At 42.8% G+C, this 21143-nt stretch overlaps 1 protein-coding gene and 1 pseudogene across 9 annotated transcripts in view; one reads left to right on the forward strand and one right to left on the reverse strand.

The window, feature by feature from the left end:
- ZBTB20 (zinc finger and BTB domain containing 20) overlaps positions 1-21143 on the forward strand; it is a 980340-nt gene that overhangs the window by 813867 nt on the left and 145330 nt on the right. The window lies entirely within an intron of this gene.
- Positions 2046-2206, reverse strand: LOC130359925 (U2 spliceosomal RNA; annotated as a pseudogene).

The raw sequence follows: 21143 nt of genomic DNA on the forward strand, positions 1-21143 counted from the left end.
TTCTTGTATATAGGGGGCAGTATTATAGTAGTTATATTCTTCCATATAGGAGCAGTATTATAGTAGTTATATTCTTGTATATAGGAAGCAGTATTATAGTAGTTATATTCTTGTATATAGGAGCAGTATTATAGTAGTTATATTCTTGTATATAGGAGCAGTATTATAGTAGTTATATTCTTGTATATAGGAACAGTATTATAGTAGTTATATTCTTGTATATAGGAGCAGTATTATAGTAGTTATATTCTTGTATATAGGAAGCAGTATTATAGTAGTTATATTCTTGTATATAGGAGCAGTATTATAGTAGTTATATTCTTGTATATAGGAACAGTATTATAGTAGTTATATTCTTGTATATAGGGGCAGTATTATAGTAGTTATATTCTTGTATATAGGGGCAGTATTATAGTAGTTATATTCTTGTATATAGGAGACAGTATTATAGTAGTTATACTTTTGTATATAGGAGGCAGTATTATATTTTATACGTTTTTTCCACAACAAATCCATAGGTGGATTGTTAGTTACCACAGATTCGTGGATGATATTGTTATCGTCTGGCGGGGTACGAGTGAGGGCTCCACAGAGTTTATCAACCACATTAATAACAATAACATGAATCTAAAGTTTACCTAAAAGATCAGCAAAGTGGAACTGGAATTCCTTGATGTGGTGAAACCATAAAATGGACAACTCCACACAAGGGGTTACAGAAACCCACCGCGGGGAACGCACTCCTTTACTTTAAGAGCCATCATCCAAGCCACGTCAAGACAGCGGTACCCTATGGCCAATTCCTGCGCCTACGTCGCATTAACATCTCGAATGATAGTTTCGTCACGCAGGATAAGGATCTTGCACAAAGATTAACGCTTAGAGGTTACCCCCCAAGAGGTTATAGACGCTGCCTTTGCAAGAGCAGCATCTCAGGATCGTGCGGTCTTATTGAAAAAGGATAAAATGAAAAAACGAAAAGATCTTCATCAGAATAGAGGGTCCGATTCCCAGGGAGATAAATCTCGCTCCAATAGATTCTCTTTCGTCTTTGACTTTAGTCCCCTCTCTAATGTAATGAAAAAAGCCATAAATGATAACTATTCTCTTCTCCAAAAAGACCTGACAGAGCCTTTAGCAAGGTAAAGAACACAGGTAACAAGCTAACTAATAGCCATTTTATTTCAGAAAAGAACAAGAAATCCAACTGGCTCAGCGGACCGGCACCAATGGGAAACCATTGTTGTGGAAGTTGTAAATGGTGGCCACATTAAAAAAAAGGAAAAAAATTCCTGTTAGGTGGATCCGAGTTGGTGTTAAAGGGGTACTACCGTGCTGACAACTTATCCCCTATCTAAAGTATAGGGGATAAGTTGCCTGATCGCGCGGGGTCCCACCGTTGGGGACCCCCGCGATCACGCAAGCAGCACCCCGCTCTCATCAGGCCCCGGAGCGAACATCCACTCTGGGTCTGATGACGGGGCCGGTGATCGTGATGTCACAGCTCCGCCCCCGTGCGACGTCACGCTCCGCCCCCGTGCGACGTCACGCTCCGCCCCCTCAATGCAAGTCTATGGCATAGACTTACATTAAGGGGGTGGAGCGTGATGTCACATGGGGGCGGAGCCGTGACATCACCATACTCTGGCCCCGTGATCGGCAGTCATCAGACCCGGAGCGATCTTCGCTCCGTGGTCTGATGACAGCGGGGTGCTACGTGGAAGATCGCGGGGGTCCCCAGCGGCGGGACCCCGCGCGATCAGGCAACTCATCCCCTATCCTTTAAATAAATAAATAAATGGACGAGTGCAGATATACTGCCGGGTGATCCAGCCGGATCTATAATAATTTCCCTGATCATAGCCAGAAGGCCGGGATACCAAGGGTGAGTGCCAAAGGTGAAGAGTATGGTGCAGTGCGTTCACTCAGTGAGTTATAACACCCAGTGAGTTTCGGCACCTCAGGGTCACTACTCCCCGAGGCACAGACGCACCTCGGCTCTACACCCCCCTACCTCATGGCGAGACCCGGAGGAAGGAGGTCACATTAGGACAGCCGTTGAGCTGGTTATGTGGCACCAGCCCCGGACCGCCCTGGTACACCTGCTCCCTACCATGCAGCACCCATCCTACATCAATGGCAAAGACTAAACCACTTATAAGAACAGATACTACACTTGATCTTAGCCAAATGGCCGAGAAGCGACAACAGTGTGGGAGTGGTCTGAAGAAGTGCGCTCAGCGCACTAAATAGCTATCACACTCACGGCGTCCCTCATCCCCCATGCTAGAGTTTCTGTTTCTTCATCTTGTGGTGAGTGCCATCATTCTATATACCCATTATATTAGTTATATTTTTGTATATAGAGCAGTATTATAATGGGTATATTCTTGTAATTTCTCTGAATAGATCAATGCTGCGTGGGTTGCAGTGTTTGGTGTGAGTTTCAGGATGCACCATGTTATTCTTCCACCAATGGTTACATATTATCCCCAGGATCTGGACCTCTTGGGGAAGTTCTTGACATCAGATGTTTGTCCCAGGTGGATTTTCCTTTAACGTCTTGTGTAGTTGCTCCTGAACCATTCCCGCTTTATGGTCATGAACACTTTGTATCTCTGACTGTTTCGGGCATTAGCCCCTTATATTGTATCTGTATTCTTACAATTAAAGGGGTACTCCCGTGGAAAACTTTGTTTTTTATTTTTAAATCAACTGGTGCCAGAAAGTTAAACAGATTTGTAAATCACTTCTATTAAAAAATCTTAATCCTTCCAGTACTTTTTAGGGGCTGTATACTAAAGAGAAATCCAAAAAAGAAATGCATTTCCTCTGATGTCATGACCACAGTGCTCTCTGCTGATCTCTGCTGTCCATTTTTGGAACTGTCCAGAGTAGGAGAAAATCCCCATAGCAAACATAAGCTGCTCCGGACAGTTCCTAAAATGGACAGCAGAGGTCAGCAGAGAGCACTGTGGTCATGACATCAGAGGAAATGCATTTCTTTTTTGGATTTCTCTTTAGTATACAGCCCCTAAAAAGTACTGGAAGGATTAAGATTTTTTAATAGAAGTGATTTACAAATCTGTTTAACTTTCTGGCACCAGTTGATTTAAAAAAAAATAAAAGTTTTCCACGGGAGTACCACTTTAATGGGGCAGCACATTAATAGCAGTATGATTATAGTTAGTGACCGAGGCTCCTGGGTGTAGGCAGCTGTCTCAGATGTAGGTGTCTCTGCTGCCGCCGCCGCTCTGGTTAGAGTTCCTGACTCTCTCTTTCCCCTGATTTCCTTCCCACCGTATTTGAAGGCATGGAAATATGAAATATTGTTTCCTGTGGTTGCCTTCTCGCTTTTGCTTTGTTGTGAACATTGCCATATGTTTTTGTGACCAATATGCTCTGTTTTGTTGTGTTTTCTGTCCATGCATTTTTAATTAATTTGCAATAGCGACACTTCCTTTGTGAGCTCAGCAAAAAGATTCCGAGACAAAGTATCTGTTCAGAAGGTTATTTAAAAGGGTACTCCGACATCAGGTACAAAAAAAATAATACTTTAAAGGGGTACTCCGGTGAAAAACTTTTTTATTTTTTATTTTTATTTTTTTAAATCTACTGGTGCCAGGCAGTTAAACAGATTTGTAAATTACTTCTATTAAAAAATCTTAATCCTTTCAGTACTTATGAGCTTCTGAAGTTAAGGTTGTTCTTTTCTGTCTAAGTGCTCTCTGAGGGCACGTGTCTCGGGAACCGCCCAGTTTAGAAGAGGTTTGCAATGGGGATTTGCTTCTAAACTGGGCGTTTCCCGAGACACGTGTCATCAGAGAGCACTTAGACAGAAAAGAACAACCTTAACTTCAGAAGCTCATAAGTACTGAAAGGATTAAGATTTTTTAATAGAAGTAATTTACAAATCTGTTTAACTTTCTGGAGCCAGTTGATTTGAAAAAAAAAATTGTATGCTACACAGGTTCTTTTCATTTTGAATTTCCTTTCTGTCTAGAGCACAGTGCTCTCTGCTGACACCTCTGTCCATTTTAAGAACTGTCCAGAGCAGCCTTTGTTTTCTCCTACTCTGGACAGTTCTTAAAATGTACAGAGATGTCAGCAGAGAGCACTGTGGTTATAATGTCAGCGGAAAGCACTATGTTCCAAAAAGAAAAGAATTTCCTCTGTAGTATTCAGCAGCTAATAAGTACTGGAAGGATTAAGATTTTTTAATAGAAGTAATTTACAAATCTGTTTAACTTTCTGGAGCCAGTTGATATATATATATATATATATATATATATATATATATATATATATATATATATAAAAGTTTTTTTTCCTGGATAACCCCTTTAAGTCTATGGTATTGTGGATTTTTTGTGGTATAGTTTTGCCTTTTTTCGGTAATAAGTTGCTAATTTTTGGAAAAAGTTTTGTGGATATAGTTGTATTTCTGACCTGTAGGTCAGTGGTCTCCAACCTGCGGACCTCCAGATGTTGTAAAACTACAACTCCCAGCATGCCCGGACAGCCAACGGCTGTCCGGGCATGCTGGGAATTGTAGTTTTGCAACATCTGGAGGTCCGCAGGTTGGAGACCACTGCTATAGGTTATTAAATTAAGAGAATTTAACTGTAAAAATGAAACTTTTTGGACATTTTTGGTTTAAGAATATTATTATGGAATGAAATTGTATCCAGTAAGAGTCCTAAATGGTATTGGATACTTCTTGCACCTATTTTAATGCGAGCGCAGAATAAGTTGGAGGCTTCTCAGCAGCGGCGCATGGCGTTGGGCGTCCCTGTCCGTCTCCGGGTGAGGAGTGCTGCCTCATGGCGTTCGCTCTGTATCCGGTAATTGGGAATAGTGATGCACGGACGTCGTCGGCTCCAAAAGCCACAGACAGATGCCTGGATCCCAGCTGGGAACAAAATGGTAAAGTAGAACCTAGAATTAATGTGATTACATGGTAGACGGCTACACGTGGGGCTCCGCAAATGGACCAGTGATAAAGGCAGGAGGTGCAGCCTGTGATTAAAGTGACAAGTGTGGGGAGGATCTCAGTGATGCGGCACATCCGCGTAAGAACGAAAACGGGCGACAAAGTCCCCATAATCACCGGACTGCGAGCAAAGTGACAAGAAGGTTTATGTGGGATCCAGGACATTCCGGGGAATTCAGAGAATGTTATATATATATATATGTATATGTATTTACACAGTGATCTCACCAGCAGAATAGTGAGTGCAGCTCTGGAGTATAATACAGGATATAACTCAGGATCAGTACAGGATAAATAATGTAATGTATGTACACAGTGTCCCCACCACCAGAATAGTGAGTACAGCTCTGGAGTATAATACAGGATATAACTCAGGATCAGTACAGGATAAATAATGTAATGTATGTACACAGTGTCCCCACCACCAGAATAGTGAGTACAGCTCTGGAGTATAATATAGGATATAACTCAGGATCAGTACAGGATAAGTAATGTAATGTATGTACACAGTGACCTCACCAGCAGAATAGTTAGTACAGCTCTGGAGTATAATACAGGATATAACTCAGGATCAGTACAGGATAAGTAATGTCATGTATGTACACAGTGACCTCACCAGCAGAATAGTGAGTACAGCTCTGGAGTATAATACAGGATATAACTCAGGATCAGTACAGGATAAGTAATGTAATGTATGTACACAGTGATCTCACCAGCAGAATAGTGAGTACAGCTCTGGAGTATAATACAGGATATAACTCAGGATCAGTACAGGATAAGTAATGTAATGTATGTACACAGTGACCTCACCAGCAGAATAGTTAGTACAGCTCTGGAGTATAATACAGGATATAACTCAGGATCAGTACAAGATAAGTAATGTAATGTATGTACACAGTGACCTCACCAGCAGAATAGTGAGTACAGCTCTGGAGTATAATACAGGATATAACTCAGGATCAGTACAGGATAAGTAATGTAATGTATGTACACAGTGATCTCACCAGCAGAATAGTGAGTACAGCTCTGGAGTATAATACAGGATATAACTCAGGATCAGTACAGGATAAGTAATGTAATGTATGTATACAGTGACCTCACCAGCAGAATAGTGAGTGCAGCTCTGGAGTATAATACAGGATATAACTCCGGATCAGTACAGGATAAGTAATGTAATGTATGTACACAGTGACCTCACCAGCAGAATAGTGAGCGCAGCTCTGGAGTATAATACAGGATATAACTCAGGATCAGTACGGGATAAGTAATGTAATGTATGTACACAGTGACCTCACCAGCAGAATAGTGAGTACAACTCTGGAGTATAATACAGGATATAACTCAGGATCAGTACAGGATAAGTAATGTAATGTATGTACACAGTGACCTCACCAGCAGAATAGTGAGTACAGCTCTGGGGTATAATATAGGATATAACTCAGGATCAGTACAGGATAAGTAATGTAATGTATGTACACAGTGACCTCACCAGCAGAATAGTGAGTACAGCTCTGGAGTATAATACAGGATATAAGTCAGGATCAGTACAGGATAAGTAATGTAATGTATGTACACAGTGATCTCACCAGCAGAATAGTGAGTACAGCTCTGGAGTATAATACAGGATATAACTCAGGATCAGTACAGGATAAGTAATGTAATGTATGTACACAGTGACCTCACCAGCAGAATAGTGAGTACAGCTCTGGGGTATAATACAGGATATAACTCAGGATCAGTACAGGATCAGTAATGTATATATACAGTGACTCCACCTCTTCTTAGATCTGTTACATATAAACTGTAGAATGTTTCCCTTCTAGGTGTTTTGTGTGACTTACCTAGTGATGGATACATTGCATTATACTATTAGATATACATGTCACCGTGTAATTTTCTTAGCTGGTGATGATCTATTTTCGTCTCTGTTGATCGGAGCGGTGTCAGTCCCGCTGAGGCCGGTCTCACCCTCAATGGCTTCATGTAATTACGTATTCGCTTCTTCCCTCGCCCACATGGCATTCTCGCTCTCTCCCTAATTGTTTCTCCATTATGGCTATTGACGAGGCTTTAGGGATGTAGACAGAGCGAGAAATATTCTCCATCCTGTGATCTACCTTGATATTGTTCTGTATTTTCTACTCAGTCAGATTTACAGACTGGGAAGGGGCGTTCCCCAGCAGGCGTTTCATCATCTGAAGCCATACAGGGGAGAACTTCCTCCCTCACTCTGCTACACACAGCCCAGAGCAGTTCAGTGTGAGATGAGCTATGATTGGCTAAGGCTGCACACACGCCCCTCAGCACTCCAGACTGCATTTGCCGATTTTGAACTTCGGCCAGGCCAGCAGGAGTCCAAAGTCTGTGCAAGAGATGGAGGGAAATGTGCTCTGGACAAGTAGGGAGACACCTAGTGGCAGCTTTTTTAAACACAAAGCATAGAAAACTTCATTTACCTACATCTTAATGTTTGCTCCTCCCCAATAATGTCCCGAATTAGTCAGATGAAAGGGGTACTTCGCTACTCAGCATTTGGAACAAACTGTTCCGAACGCTGGAGCCGGCGCCGGGAGCTTGTGATGTCATAGCCCCGCCCCCTCATTATGTCACGCCCCACCCCCTCAATGCAAGTCTATAGGAGGGGGCGTGTCAGCTGTCACGCCCCCTCCCATAGACTTGCATTGAGGGGGTGGGGCGTGACATAATGAGGGGCGGGGCTATGATGTCACGAGCTCCCGGCGCCGGCTCCAGCGTTTGGAACAGTTTGTTCCAAACGCAGAGCAGCAGAGTAACCCTTTAAGGTCTATGAAGGATCTATGAGGGGCACAATTCCCATTAAGTCCAGATCTCCGCCAATAGTAGAGAACAAGTTTTGAACGTCTCTTGGATTCTCCTATGACAACTCTGATGTACTAGAAGACTGAGACACCAGATTAGAAACACTTAAAGGGGTACTCCGTCCTTAGACATCTTATCCCCTATCCAAAGAATTGGGGATAAGATGTCTGAATACTGGGGTCCCACTGCTAGGACCCTCGCGATTTCTGTGCAGCACCCGGCGAATACTACACATCTTCCTCTGTAGCATACAGCAGCTGATAAGTACTGGACAGATAATGATTTTATATAGCAGAAAGTTATACAGATTTGTAAATTACTTCTATATAAAAATCGTAATCCTTCCAGTACTTATCATCTGCTGTATGCTCCAAAGGAAGTTGTGTAGTTCTTTCCAGTCTGAGCACATTGCTCTCTGCTGACACCTCTGTCCATGTCAGGAACTCTCCAGAGTAGGAGCAAATCCATGTAGCAAATCTCTCCTGCTCTGTACAGTTCTTGACACTGACAGAGGTGTCAGCAGAGAGCACTGTGGTCAGATCAGAAAGAACTACACAACTTCCTCTGCATACAGCAGCTTTTAAGTACTGGAAGGGTTAGGATTTTTTTATAGAAATAATTTACTAATATGTGTAACTTTCTGGCACCAGTTGATTTGAAAATTTTTACCGGAGTATCCCTTTAAATGGATTGAAAGTGGAAAACTTATTTATTTTTTTATCAACTGGTGCCATTTGTAAATTGCTTCTATTAAAAAAATCTTAATCCTTCCAGTACTTATTAGCTGCTGAATACTACAGAGGAAATTCTTTTCTTTTTGGAACACAGAGCTCTCTGCTGACATCACGAGCACAGTGCTCTCTGCTGACATCTCTGTCCATTTTAGGAACTGTCCAGAGTAGGAGAAAATCCCCATAGCTAACATATGCTGCTCTGGACAGTTCCTAAAATGGACAGAGATGTCAGCAGAGAGCACTGTGCTTGTGATGTCAGCAGAGAGCTCTGTGTTCCAAAAAGAAAAGAATTTCCTCTGTAGTATTCAGCAGCTAATAAGTACTGGAAGGATTAAGATTTTTTAACTTTGTTTTACTTTCTGGCACCAGTTGTTTAAATAAATAAATAAATACGTTTTCCACCGGAGTACCCCTTTAATCCTGGAGACCAGCAGTATCCCAGTATCTCAGCAGTATCTCATCCTGATGTCCACCATCAACATTTAAAGGGGTACTCCACCCCTAGACATCTTATCCCCTATCCAAAGGATACTCCCATGGACTTGTATTGAGGGGGCGGGACGTGACATCACTAGGGGGCGGGGCCGTGACATGCCTATACTCCAGCCCCTGTATCGCCCGTCATCAGTCATGGAGCGAAGTTCACTCCGTGCAGCAGATGACACAAGGTGCTTTTCGGGATATCGCGGGGAGGCCCCAGCAATGAGATTCCGCGATCAGACATCTGACCCCCTAATCCTTTGGATAGATGATCAGATGTCTTGGGGTGGTGTACCCCTTTAACCCTTCTCTCATACATAGAGTCCCGGCCAGCGTTACGCAACATTTCGCCACCGAATGAGTTGCGCGCTCAGCAGTCCCATCTCCGCGAGGTCATGAATCAAACTCCCCGCCGCATCTACGCCGATGTAGTATATCAATTACGAGACGGAGATAGCGCTCCCAGGCTCCTCATAATGGGATCTGCCAAGGTCTCCCGAGATTCCCGTAGGGCCGGGCCCTCCCCAATGTCTCTGCGGCATGTGATCCCGTTGGCTTTGTGTTGTGCGGACACCGCTCTGCTCCGCTGTCGGCTGCTGTGGAAACAATCTTTTTCATCATGTTTTTTTTTTCCTTTTTTTCTCCGTCTCACTGTTTCATGAAAATTCATTAATCTGTGACATTTAAACGCCGTGTCTGAGAGGTGTCTGCCGCTGCTGCGCCGGCCATCAATACTTTACTCGCTCCCTGGCATCTCGTCAATATTTCGGGGACCCCCAGCAACTGCCCGTGGACGCCGCGCGCACCCCCCGGTGGCAGCCGCGGACTCCCGTACGAGATGTAGCTGACGGATATTAGAGCGTCAGATCCTTTCACAGCTTCATGACACGTATAGCGAACCGTTTTTACCCCCCCCCTCCTCCTCCTCTTCCTCGCCGCCGCCGCCGCCGCTCTCAGCTCTTGTTTATCTGATGTCATTCACAGAGCCATAAATATGGAACAGAGACGCCTTTATCAAACCTGAGGCGCGGGGCATCGTGGCGAAATCTGGTTATGTGTCTCCGGGAAAAATAACACATCAATTCTACCACTCTCTCCATACCGTCAGCGCCATTTTAATTTTTTTTTCCATTTGCAAAGAACGGAAAAAAAAAAACTACGCCGTAGACGGTAGTCGTAGAATCAATATCAAAGCTGGAGAAACCCCTTCTATTAAAACAGAGTTTTCCAACCAGGGTTGCAAAACTACAGCTCCCAGCATGCCCGGACATCCTTCGGCTGTCCGGGCATGCTGGGAGTTGTAGTTTAGGAACAGCTGGAGGAACACTGGTTGGGAAATACTGTTTTACATTTATGTTTTTGGTGTATTAGTAGTTACACCCCCAATAATGTTCTGTACTTAGAGTATGTGGATACTTTTGTAACCAATACTGAAAAATAAGTAACTTTGTTATTAGTTTTGATGTTATATCTACTTTCCGTTGTGTCTGCACAACACCGATGTTATTCCATGGATAGCCATGTGTGTATCCCATGTGTAACGCCACTCTGTGTATCCTGTTTGTAACACCACTCTGTGTATCCTGTTAGTAACACCGCTCTGTGTATCCCGTTTGTAACGCCACTCTGTGTATCCCGTTTGTAACGCCACTCTGTGTATCCCATGTGTAACACTACTCTGTGTATCCCGTGTGTAACACCACTCTGTGTATCCCATGTGTAACGCCACTCTGTGTATTCCATGTGTAACGCCACTCTGTGTATCCCGTTTGTAACGCCACTCTGTGTATCCCATGTGTAACACCACTCTGTGTATCCCGTTTGTAACGCCACTCTGTGTATCCCATGTGTAACACCACTCTGTGTATCCCGTTTGTAACGCTACTCTGTGTATCCCATGTGTAACGCTACTCTGTGCATCCCGTTTGTAACGCCACTCTATGTATCCCATTTGTAACGCCACTCTGTGTATCCCATTTGTAACGCCACTCTGTGTATCCCGTTTGTAACGCCACTCTGTGTATCCCATGTGTAACGCCACTCTGTGTATCCTGTTAGTAACACCGCTCTGTGTATCCCGTTTGTAACGCCACTCTGTGTATCCCATGTGTAACACCACTCTGTGTATCCCATGTGTAACACTACTCTGTGTATCCCGTGTGTAACACCACTCTGTGTATCCCATGTGTAACGCCACTCTGTGTATTCCATGTGTAACGCCACTCTGTGTATCCCGTTTGTAACGCCACTCTGTGTATCCCATGTGTAACACCACTCTGTGTATCCCGTTTGTAACGCTACTCTGTGTATCCCATGTGTAACGCTACTCTGTGCATCCCGTTTGTAACGCCACTCTATGTATCCCATTTGTAACGCCACTCTGTGTATCCCATGTGTAACACCACTCTGTGTATCCCATGTGTAACACCACTCTGTGTATCCCATTTGTAACGCCACTCTGTGTATCCCGTTTGTAACGCCACTCTGTGTATCCCATGTGTAACGCCACTCTGTGTATCCTGTTAGTAACACCGCTCTGTGTATCCCGTTTGTAACGCCACTCTGTGTATCCCGTTTGTAACGCCACTCTGTGTATCCCATGTGTAACACTACTCTGTGTATCCCGTGTGTAACACCACTCTGTGTATCCCATGTGTAACGCCACTCTGTGTATTCCATGTGTAACGCCACTCTGTGTATCCCGTTTGTAACGCCACTCTGTGTATCCCATGTGTAACACCACTCTGTGTATTCCGTTTGTAACGCTACTCTGTGTATCCCATGTGTAACGCTACTCTGTGCATCCCGTTTGTAACACCACTCTATGTATCCCATTTGTAACGCCACTCTGTGTATCCCATGTGTAACACCACTCTGTGTATCCCATGTGTAACACCACTCTGTGTATCCCATTTGTAACGCCACTCTGTGTATCCCGTTTGTAACGCCACTCTGTGTATCCCATGTGTAACGCCACTCTGTGTATCCTGTTAGTAACACCGCTCTGTGTATCCCGTTTGTAACGCCACTCTGTGTATCCCGTTTGTAACGCCACTCTGTGTATCCCATGTGTAACACTACTCTGTGTATCCCGTGTGTAACACCACTCTGTGTATCCCATGTGTAACGCCACTCTGTGTATTCCATGTGTAACGCCACTCTGTGTATCCCGTTTGTAACGCCACTCTGTGTATCCCATGTGTAACACCACTCTGTGTATCCCGTTTGTAACGCTACTCTGTGTATCCCATGTGTAACGCTACTCTGTGCATCCCGTTTGTAACGCCACTCTATGTATCCCGTTTGTAACGCCACTCTGTGTATCCCATGTGTAACACCACTCTGTGTATCCCATGTGTAACACCACTCTGTGTATCCCATTTGTAACGCCACTCTGTGTATCCCGTTTGTAACACCACTCTGTGTATCCCGTGTGTAACGCCACTCTGTGTATCCCATGTGTAACACCACTCTGTGTATCCCGTTTGTAACGCTACTCTGTGTATCCCATGTGTAACGCTACTCTGTGCATCCCGTTTGTAACGCCACTCTATGTATCCCATTTGTAACGCCACTCTGTGTATCCCATGTGTAACACCACTCTGTGTATCCCATGTGTAACACCACTCTGTGTATCCCATTTGTAACGCCACTCTGTGTATCCCGTTTGTAACGCCACTCTGTGTATCCCATGTGTAACGCCACTCTGTGTATCCTGTTAGTAACACCGCTCTGTGTATCCCGTTTGTAACGCCACTCTGTGTATCCCGTTTGTAACGCCACTCTGTGTATCCCATGTGTAACACTACTCTGTGTATCCCGTGTGTAACACCACTCTGTGTATCCCATGTGTAACGCCACTCTGTGTATTCCATGTGTAACGCCACTCTGTGTATCCCGTTTGTAACGCCACTCTGTGTATCCCATGTGTAACACCACTCTGTGTATCCCGTTTGTAACGCTACTCTGTGTATCCCATGTGTAACGCTACTCTGTGCATCCCGTTTGTAACGCCACTCTATGTATCCCATTTGTAACGCCACTCTGTGTATCCCATGTGTAACACCACTCTGTGTATCCCATGTGTAACACCACTCTGTGTATCCCATTTGTAACGCCACTCTGTGTATCCCGTTTGTAACGCCACTCTGTGTATCCCATGTGTAACGCCACTCTGTGTATCCTGTTAGTAACACCGCTCTGTGTATCCCGTTTGTAACGCCACTCTGTGTATCCCGTTTGTAACGCCACTCTGTGTATCCCATGTGTAACACTACTCTGTGTATCCCGTGTGTAACACCACTCTGTGTATCCCATGTGTAACGCCACTCTGTGTATTCCATGTGTAACGCCACTCTGTGTATCCCGTTTGTAACGCCACTCTGTGTATCCCATGTGTAACACCACTCTGTGTATCCCGTTTGTAACGCTACTCTGTGTATCCCATGTGTAACGCTACTCTGTGCATCCCGTTTGTAACGCCACTCTATGTATCCCGTTTGTAACGCCACTCTGTGTATCCCATGTGTAACACCACTCTGTGTATCCCATGTGTAACACCACTCTGTGTATCCCATTTGTAACGCCACTCTGTGTATCCCGTTTGTAACACCACTCTGTGTATCCCGTGTGTAACGCCACTCTGTGTATCCCATGTGTAACACCACTCTGTGTATCCCGTTTGTAACGCCACTCTGTGTATCCCGTGTGTAACACCACTCTGTGTATCGCGTTTGTAACACCACTCTGTGTATCCCGTTTGTAACGCCACTCTGTGTATCCCGTGTGTAACGCCACTCTGTGTATCCCATTTGTAACGCCACTCTGTGTATCCTGTTTGTAACGCCACTCTGTGTATCCCGTTTGTAACGCCACTTTGTGTATCCTGTTTGTAACGCCACTCTGTGTATCCCGTGTGTAACGCCACTCTGTGTATCCCATTTGTAACGCCACTCTGTGTATCCCGTGTGTAACGCCACTCTGTGTATCCCATTTGTAACGCCACTCTGTGTATCCTGTTTGTAACGCCACTCTGTGTATCCCGTTTGTAACACCACTCTGTGCATCCCGTTTGTAACGCCACTCTGTGTATCCTGTTTGTAACGCCACTCTGTGTATCCCGTGTGTAACACCACTCTGTGTATCCCGTTTGTAACACCACTCTGTGTATCCTATTTGTAACGCCACTCTGTGTATCCCGTTTGTAACGCCACTCTGTGTATCCCGTGTGTAACACCACTCTGTGTATCCTGTTTGTAACGCCACTCTGTGTATCCCGTTTGTAACACCACTCTGTGTATTCCGTGTGTAACGCCACTCTGTGTATCCTGTTTGTAACGCCACTCTGTGTATCCCGTGTGTAACACCACTCTGTGTATCCCGTTTGTAACACCACTCTGTGTATCCTGTTTGTAACGCCACTCTGTGTATCCCGTTTGTAACGCCACTCTGTGTATCCCGTTTGTAACACCACTCTGTGTATCCCGTTTGTAACGCCACTTTGTGTATCCTGTTTGTAACGCCACTCTGTGTATCCTGTTTGTAACGCCACTCTGTGTATCCCGTTTGTAACGCCACTCTGTGTATCCTGTTTGTAACACCACTCTGTGTATCCCGTTTGTAACGCCACTCTGTGTATCCCGTGTGTAACGCCACTCTGTGTATCCCGTGTGTAACGCCACTCTGTGTATCCCGTTTGTAACACCACTCTGTGTATCCTGTTTGTAACACCACTCTGTGTATCCCGTTTGTAACGCCACTCTGTGTATCCCATTTGTAACGCCACTCTGTGTATCCTGTTTGTAACGCCACTCTGTGTATCCCATTTGTAACGCCACTCTGTGTATCCCGTGTGTAACACCACTCTGTGTATCCTGTTTGTAACGCCACTCTGTGTATCCCGTTTGTAACGCCACTCTGTGTATCCTGTTTGTAACGCCACTCTGTGTATCCTGTTTGTAACGCCACTCTGTGTATCCTGTTTGTAACACCACTCTGTGTATCCCGTGTGTAACACCACTCTGTGTATCCTGTTAGTAACATCACTCTTGTTCCTCCCCTTCTTATCTGTGGGAAAGTATTCTTTTTAGTAAAAGAGAAGTACATTACTCTACTTAGCATTTCTGTATTATTGAAATACGTGAAATATAAATGTGTGTTTGTAATGCCTCCCTTGTTTATTTTCTGCTAAGGCTGCGTTCACACGGCCGTCTATCCCCATTTTTTTTATCCCCGTTTCGGTTCCGTGCTCGCAGGCTGAAAACGGATTAAAAACGGATTTTAAAAAATCCCATTCATGTCATCCGTTTGTACCCGTCTGCACTCATTTCCGTTTTTTTGACGGCAGAAAAAACAGCACATGCAGTATTTTTTCTTTAGTCAAAAAAAAGGGAAGAAAAAACGGATACAGTAAATTTAACATTGAAGTCTATGGAAAACGGATGAGCCTTTAATGTCATCCGTTTGCATCTATTTTTTCGATCCGTTTTTACTTCTGAGCATGCTCACAACCAAAATTATTATTTTATTAACTGAACAATAACGAATCCAAATGGATACAAACGGATAACATCCGCTTGCATGCGTTATTGTCCGCTTTTTTGGGGGGGACGGGAGAAGAACGGGACGGGTCTAGACGGCCGTGTGAATGCAGCCTAAGCGGTGGGGAAGTGTTCTTTTTAGTAAGAGAATAGTACTTTTCTCTACTTATCAAGTCTTTATGATTAAAATATGGAAACTAAAAACCTTCAAACTTTATCTGTAAGATTAAAGTAGAAGAACAGAATTGTAAGCCGCGTGGAAAGATTCTTTTCAGTTAGTGCAACATCAAAATTCTGCACAAAGACAAAGGCTTTGGAAGTATGGACATTTTTGCAACTAATATTTTATCTTTCCAAAACTGACATTGTACCTTTTGTAGAGAATTGTGCTATTCCTCAAACTGTAAAGAATCCTTCCACGCTGCTTAAAATTCTGTTCTTCTACCTTAATCACACAAGTTTGAAGGTTTTTATTTTTCCATTTTAATAATACAGAAAAGATAAGTAGAGAACTGTACTATTCTCTTACTGAAAAGAACACTTCCCCACTGCTTATAAGGGGAGGAGCATGATTGGCATTACAAACAGAATACTCACATTGCTAACCATGGAAAAACATAGGTGCTGTATACACACGACGGAAGGAGATTGTTCATCACGACTAATAACAAAGTATTAATATTTGTCAATTACTTCTATTTAAAAATCTTCATACTTCCAGTACTTTTCAGCTGCTGTATGTTCCAGAGGAAGTTCTTTTCTTTTAAGTTTATTTTCTGTCTGACCACAGTGCTCTCTGCTGACACCTTTGTCCATTTTAGGAACTGTCCTGAGTAGTATCAAATCCCCATGGCAAAACTCTCCTGTGTCAGCAGAGAGCACTGTGGTCAGACAAAAAGAAAATTCAAAATTAAAAGATCTTCCTGTGGAGCATACAGCAGCTGATAAGTACTGGAAGGATTAAGAATTTTAATTAGAAGTAATTTACAAATCTGTTTAACTTACTGGCACCAGTTGATTTAAAATAAAATGTTTTCCACGGGAGTACCCCTTTAAGACAAATATTTTTCTTTTCTAATACTAAAAAAAAGTAACTGTATACAGCACTTATGTTTTTCCATGGCTAGCCATGTGTTCATGTTTGTAACGCCATTCTTGTTTCTCACCCTAAGCTGTAGGAAAGTATTCTTTTCAGTAAGAGAATAGTACAATACTCTACTTATCTCTGTTTAATTAAAATAGGACAAATTTTCAAACTTTCTTCCCAATCACACTTTCTATGTGATTAAAGAAGAAGAACAGAATTCTAAGCAGCAAGGAGGGATTATTTTCAGTTAGAGTAATTTATGCCGAATGATTGTAGTTATAAAGAATATTTGGATATAGTTATTAAAGATAAAAATAAAAGTTTTTTTTCATGACATTGGGCATTGAGAATCCGTATGGAGGGATTTTTCTCAGTAAGGGAAATAGTATAATTCTTTGTTTCATGTTTTGGATCTCTGATCTTGAAAGTTGAAGAAAATTATTTTCAACAGTGGAGAAGAATTCTTTTCAGTAACAGCAACAGCAAAATAGAAAAAATTTTGGTTCTTCCCTTGATTGCATAATTAAAGTAGAATAAAATAATTTTAAGCAGAGGGGAATGATTCTTTTCAGTAAGAGCAACAGTACAATTTTCTACTAAATATTAGAATCTTTTTTTTCTCTATGATTAAAGTAGAAGAAAAGTATTCTAAACAGTATTGAACATTATTTTCCATTAGAGTAACAGTACAATTTCCTTCTAAACTTTTTGGATCTTTCTTAGTATGATTGACGCAGAAGAAAATAATTCTGGCAGTGTGGAAGTATTGTTTCCAGTAAAAGTGTTAGAACAATTATCTACTAAGCATTTTGGTGCTTTCTTTCTATGAATAAAGTAGAAGGAAAGGATTCTAACCAGTGGGGAAGGATTCTTTTCAGTAAGAGCAGCAATACAATTCTCTATTAAGCATTTACATCCTTCCTTGTCTGCTTAATTAAAGTAGAAAAAAATAATTTCAAGTAGCAAGTAATGTAGAAATATTTGTTATCAGTAAGAGAAAGTATAATCCTCTGCTTCACACGGAGAGTAGTGATCCCAGTAATCTGTCAGTCCGTTTATTCTGTGCAACAAGGTGGTTACCATCCCATCTCTATCCACGACTTATAGGATACTGTATACTGGTGACTACTTATAGGATACTGTATACTGGTGACTACTTATAGGATACTGTATACTGGTGACTACTTATAGGATACTGTATACTGGTGACTACTTATAGGATACTGTATACTGGTGACTACTTATAGGATACTGTATACTGGTGACTACTTATAGGATACTGTATACTGGTGACTACTTATAGGATACTGTATACTGGTGACTACTTATAGGATACTGTATACTGGTGACTACTTATAGGATACTGTATACTGGTGACTACTTATAGGATACTGTATACTGGTGACTACTTATAGGATACTGTATACTGGTGACTACTTATAGGATACTGTATACTGGTGACTACTTATAGGATACTGTATACTGGTGACTACTTATAGGATACTGTATACTGGTGACTACTTATAGGATACTGTATACTAGTGACTACTTATAGGATACTGTATACTGGTGACTACTTATAGGATACTGTATACTGGTGACTACTTATAGGATACTGTATACTGGTGACTACTTATAGGATACTGTATACTGGTGACTACTTATAGGATACTGTATACTGGTGACTACTTATAGGATACTGTATACTGGTGACTACTTATAGGATACTGTATACTGGTGACTACTTATGGGATACTGTATACTGGTGACTACTTATGGGATACTGTATACTGGTGACTACTTATGGGATACTGTATACTGGTGACTACTTATAGGATACTGTATACTGGTGACTACTTATAGGATGCTGTATACTGGTGACTACTTATAGGATACTGTATACTGGTGACTACTTATAGGATACTGTATACTGGTGACTACTTATAGGATACTGTATACTGGTGACTACTTATAGGATACTGTATACTGGTGACTACTTATAGGATACTGTATACTGGTGACTACTTATAGGATACTGTATACTGGTGACTTATGACTACATACTGGGCTGCAGGACGCGGGCGCGCAGTGTGAACTGACGCCTTGTGAATATTTCATGGCTGCCATATTCTCCGCTCACAGATGCTTAATATTTCACAAGGATAATACAGACTCAGTGTTCCAGCTGATGTAAGAATTAGAAGGGTTAAATGATGTCACCCGTACACTCCGCGTCATCTGGTGGCGGGATCTGCCGCAGTGTCATGTGATCTCTGCCACCATATATAAAGACGTGTGTACGGTATATGTTTGTGGTGGATGTTCAGAGTGTTGGTTATGTTTTATGATGTGTATACAAGACATTCAGAAAGTTTTCACACCCCTTTACTTTTTACACAGTTCTCATTTCCCATAATCCTCCTCAGTTCCCCATAATAATGACAAAGGGGAAACAGAATGTTACAAATCTTATCTCCTTTATTGAAAAGAAAAACTATAATTTGTTATGGACATAAGTATTCATACCCTTTACTATGTCACGTGACATTCTCTGGCTCCTCCCATTTCTGTTGATCATCTCAAAGATGTTTTTCCCCCTTGATTGGAGTCACCTGTGGTAAATTCAGCTAACAAAACACAGCCCTGTCTATATAAGACATGAGGTGGAAAGAACTGCCTGTAGAACTCAGACACAGCCCTGTCTATATAAGCCATGAGGGGGAAAGAACTGCCTGTAGAGCTCAGACACAGCCCTGTCTTTATAAGATCTCACAGCTGACAATGTATATCAGAGCAAACACCAATACATGAGGAGGAAATAACTGCCTGTAGAGATCAGACACAGCCCTGTCTATATAAGATCTCACAGCTGACAATGTATATGAGAGCAAACACCAAACCATGAGGGGGAAAGAACTGCCTGTAGAGCTCAGACACAGCCCTGTCTATATAAGATCTCACAGCTGACAATGTATATCAGAGCAAACACCAAGACATGAGGTGGAAAGAAATGCCTGTAGAGATCAGACACAGCCCTGTCTATATAAGATCTCACAGCTGACAATGTATATCAGAGAAAACACCAAACCATGAGGGGGAAAGAACTGCCTGTAGAGCTCAGACACAGCCCTGTCTATATAAGATCTCACAGCTAACAATATATCAGAGCAAACATCAAGACATGAGGTGGAAAGAAATGCCTGTAGAGCTCAGACACAGCCCTATCTATATAAGGTCTCACAGCTGACAATGTATATCAGAGCAAACACCAAGCCATGAGGTGGAAAGTACAGCCTGGAGAGCTCAGACACAGCCCTGTCTAGATAAGATCTCACAGCTGACAATGTATATCAGAGCAAACACCAAGCCATGAGGAGGAAAGAACTGCCTGTAGAGATCAGACACAGCCCTGTCTATATAAGGTCTCACAGCTGACAATGTATATCAGAGCAAACACCAAGCCATGAGGGGGAAAGAACTGCCTGTAGAGCTCAGACACAGCCCTGTCTATATAAGATCTCACAGCTGACAATGTATATCAGAGCAAACACCAAGACATGAGGGGGAAGAACTGCCTGTAGAGCTCAGACACAGCCCCATCTATATAAGGTCTCACAGCTGACAATGTATATCAGAGCAAACACCAAGTCATGAGGAGGAAAGAACTGCCTGTAGAGCTCGGAAACAGCCCTATCTATATAAGCCATGAAATAGAAAGTACTGCCTGTAGAGCTCAGACACAGCCCTGTCTATATAAGCCATGAGGTGGAAAGTACTGCCAGTAGAGCTCAGACACAGCCCTGTCTATATAAGCCATGAGGGGGAAAGAACTGCCTGTAGAGCTCAGAGACAGCCCTGTCCATATAAGATCTCACAGCTGACAATGTATATCAGAGCAAACACCAAGACATGAGGGGGAAATAACTGCCTGTAGAGCTCAGTCACAGCCCTGTCTATATAAGGTTTCACAGCTGACAATGTATATCAGAGCAAACACCAAGCCATGAGGTTGAAAGAACTGCCTGTAGAGCTCAGTCACAGCCCTGTCTATATAAGATCTCACAGCTGACAATGTATATCAGAGCAAACACCAAGACATGAGGGGGAAAGAACTGCCTGTAGAGCTCAGTCACAGCCCTGTCTATATAAGATGTCACAGCTGACAATGTATATCAGAGCAAACATTAAGACATGAGGTGGAAAGAACTGCCTGTAGAGCTCAGACACAGTCCTGTCTATATATCAGAGCAAACACCAAGACATAAAGGGGAAAGAACTGCCTGTAGAGATCAGACACAGCCCTGTCTATATAAGATCTCACAGCTGACAATGTATATCAGAGCAAACACCAAGCCATAAGGAGAGAAAGAACTGCCTGTAGAGCTCAGACACAGCCCTATCTATATAAGATCTCACAGCTGACAATGTATATCAGAGCAAACACCAAGCCATGAGTTGGAAAGTACAGCCTG

Source organism: Hyla sarda, chromosome 2, assembly GCF_029499605.1.
Source record: "Hyla sarda isolate aHylSar1 chromosome 2, aHylSar1.hap1, whole genome shotgun sequence".
NCBI classification, from domain to species: Eukaryota; Metazoa; Chordata; class Amphibia; order Anura; family Hylidae; genus Hyla; species Hyla sarda.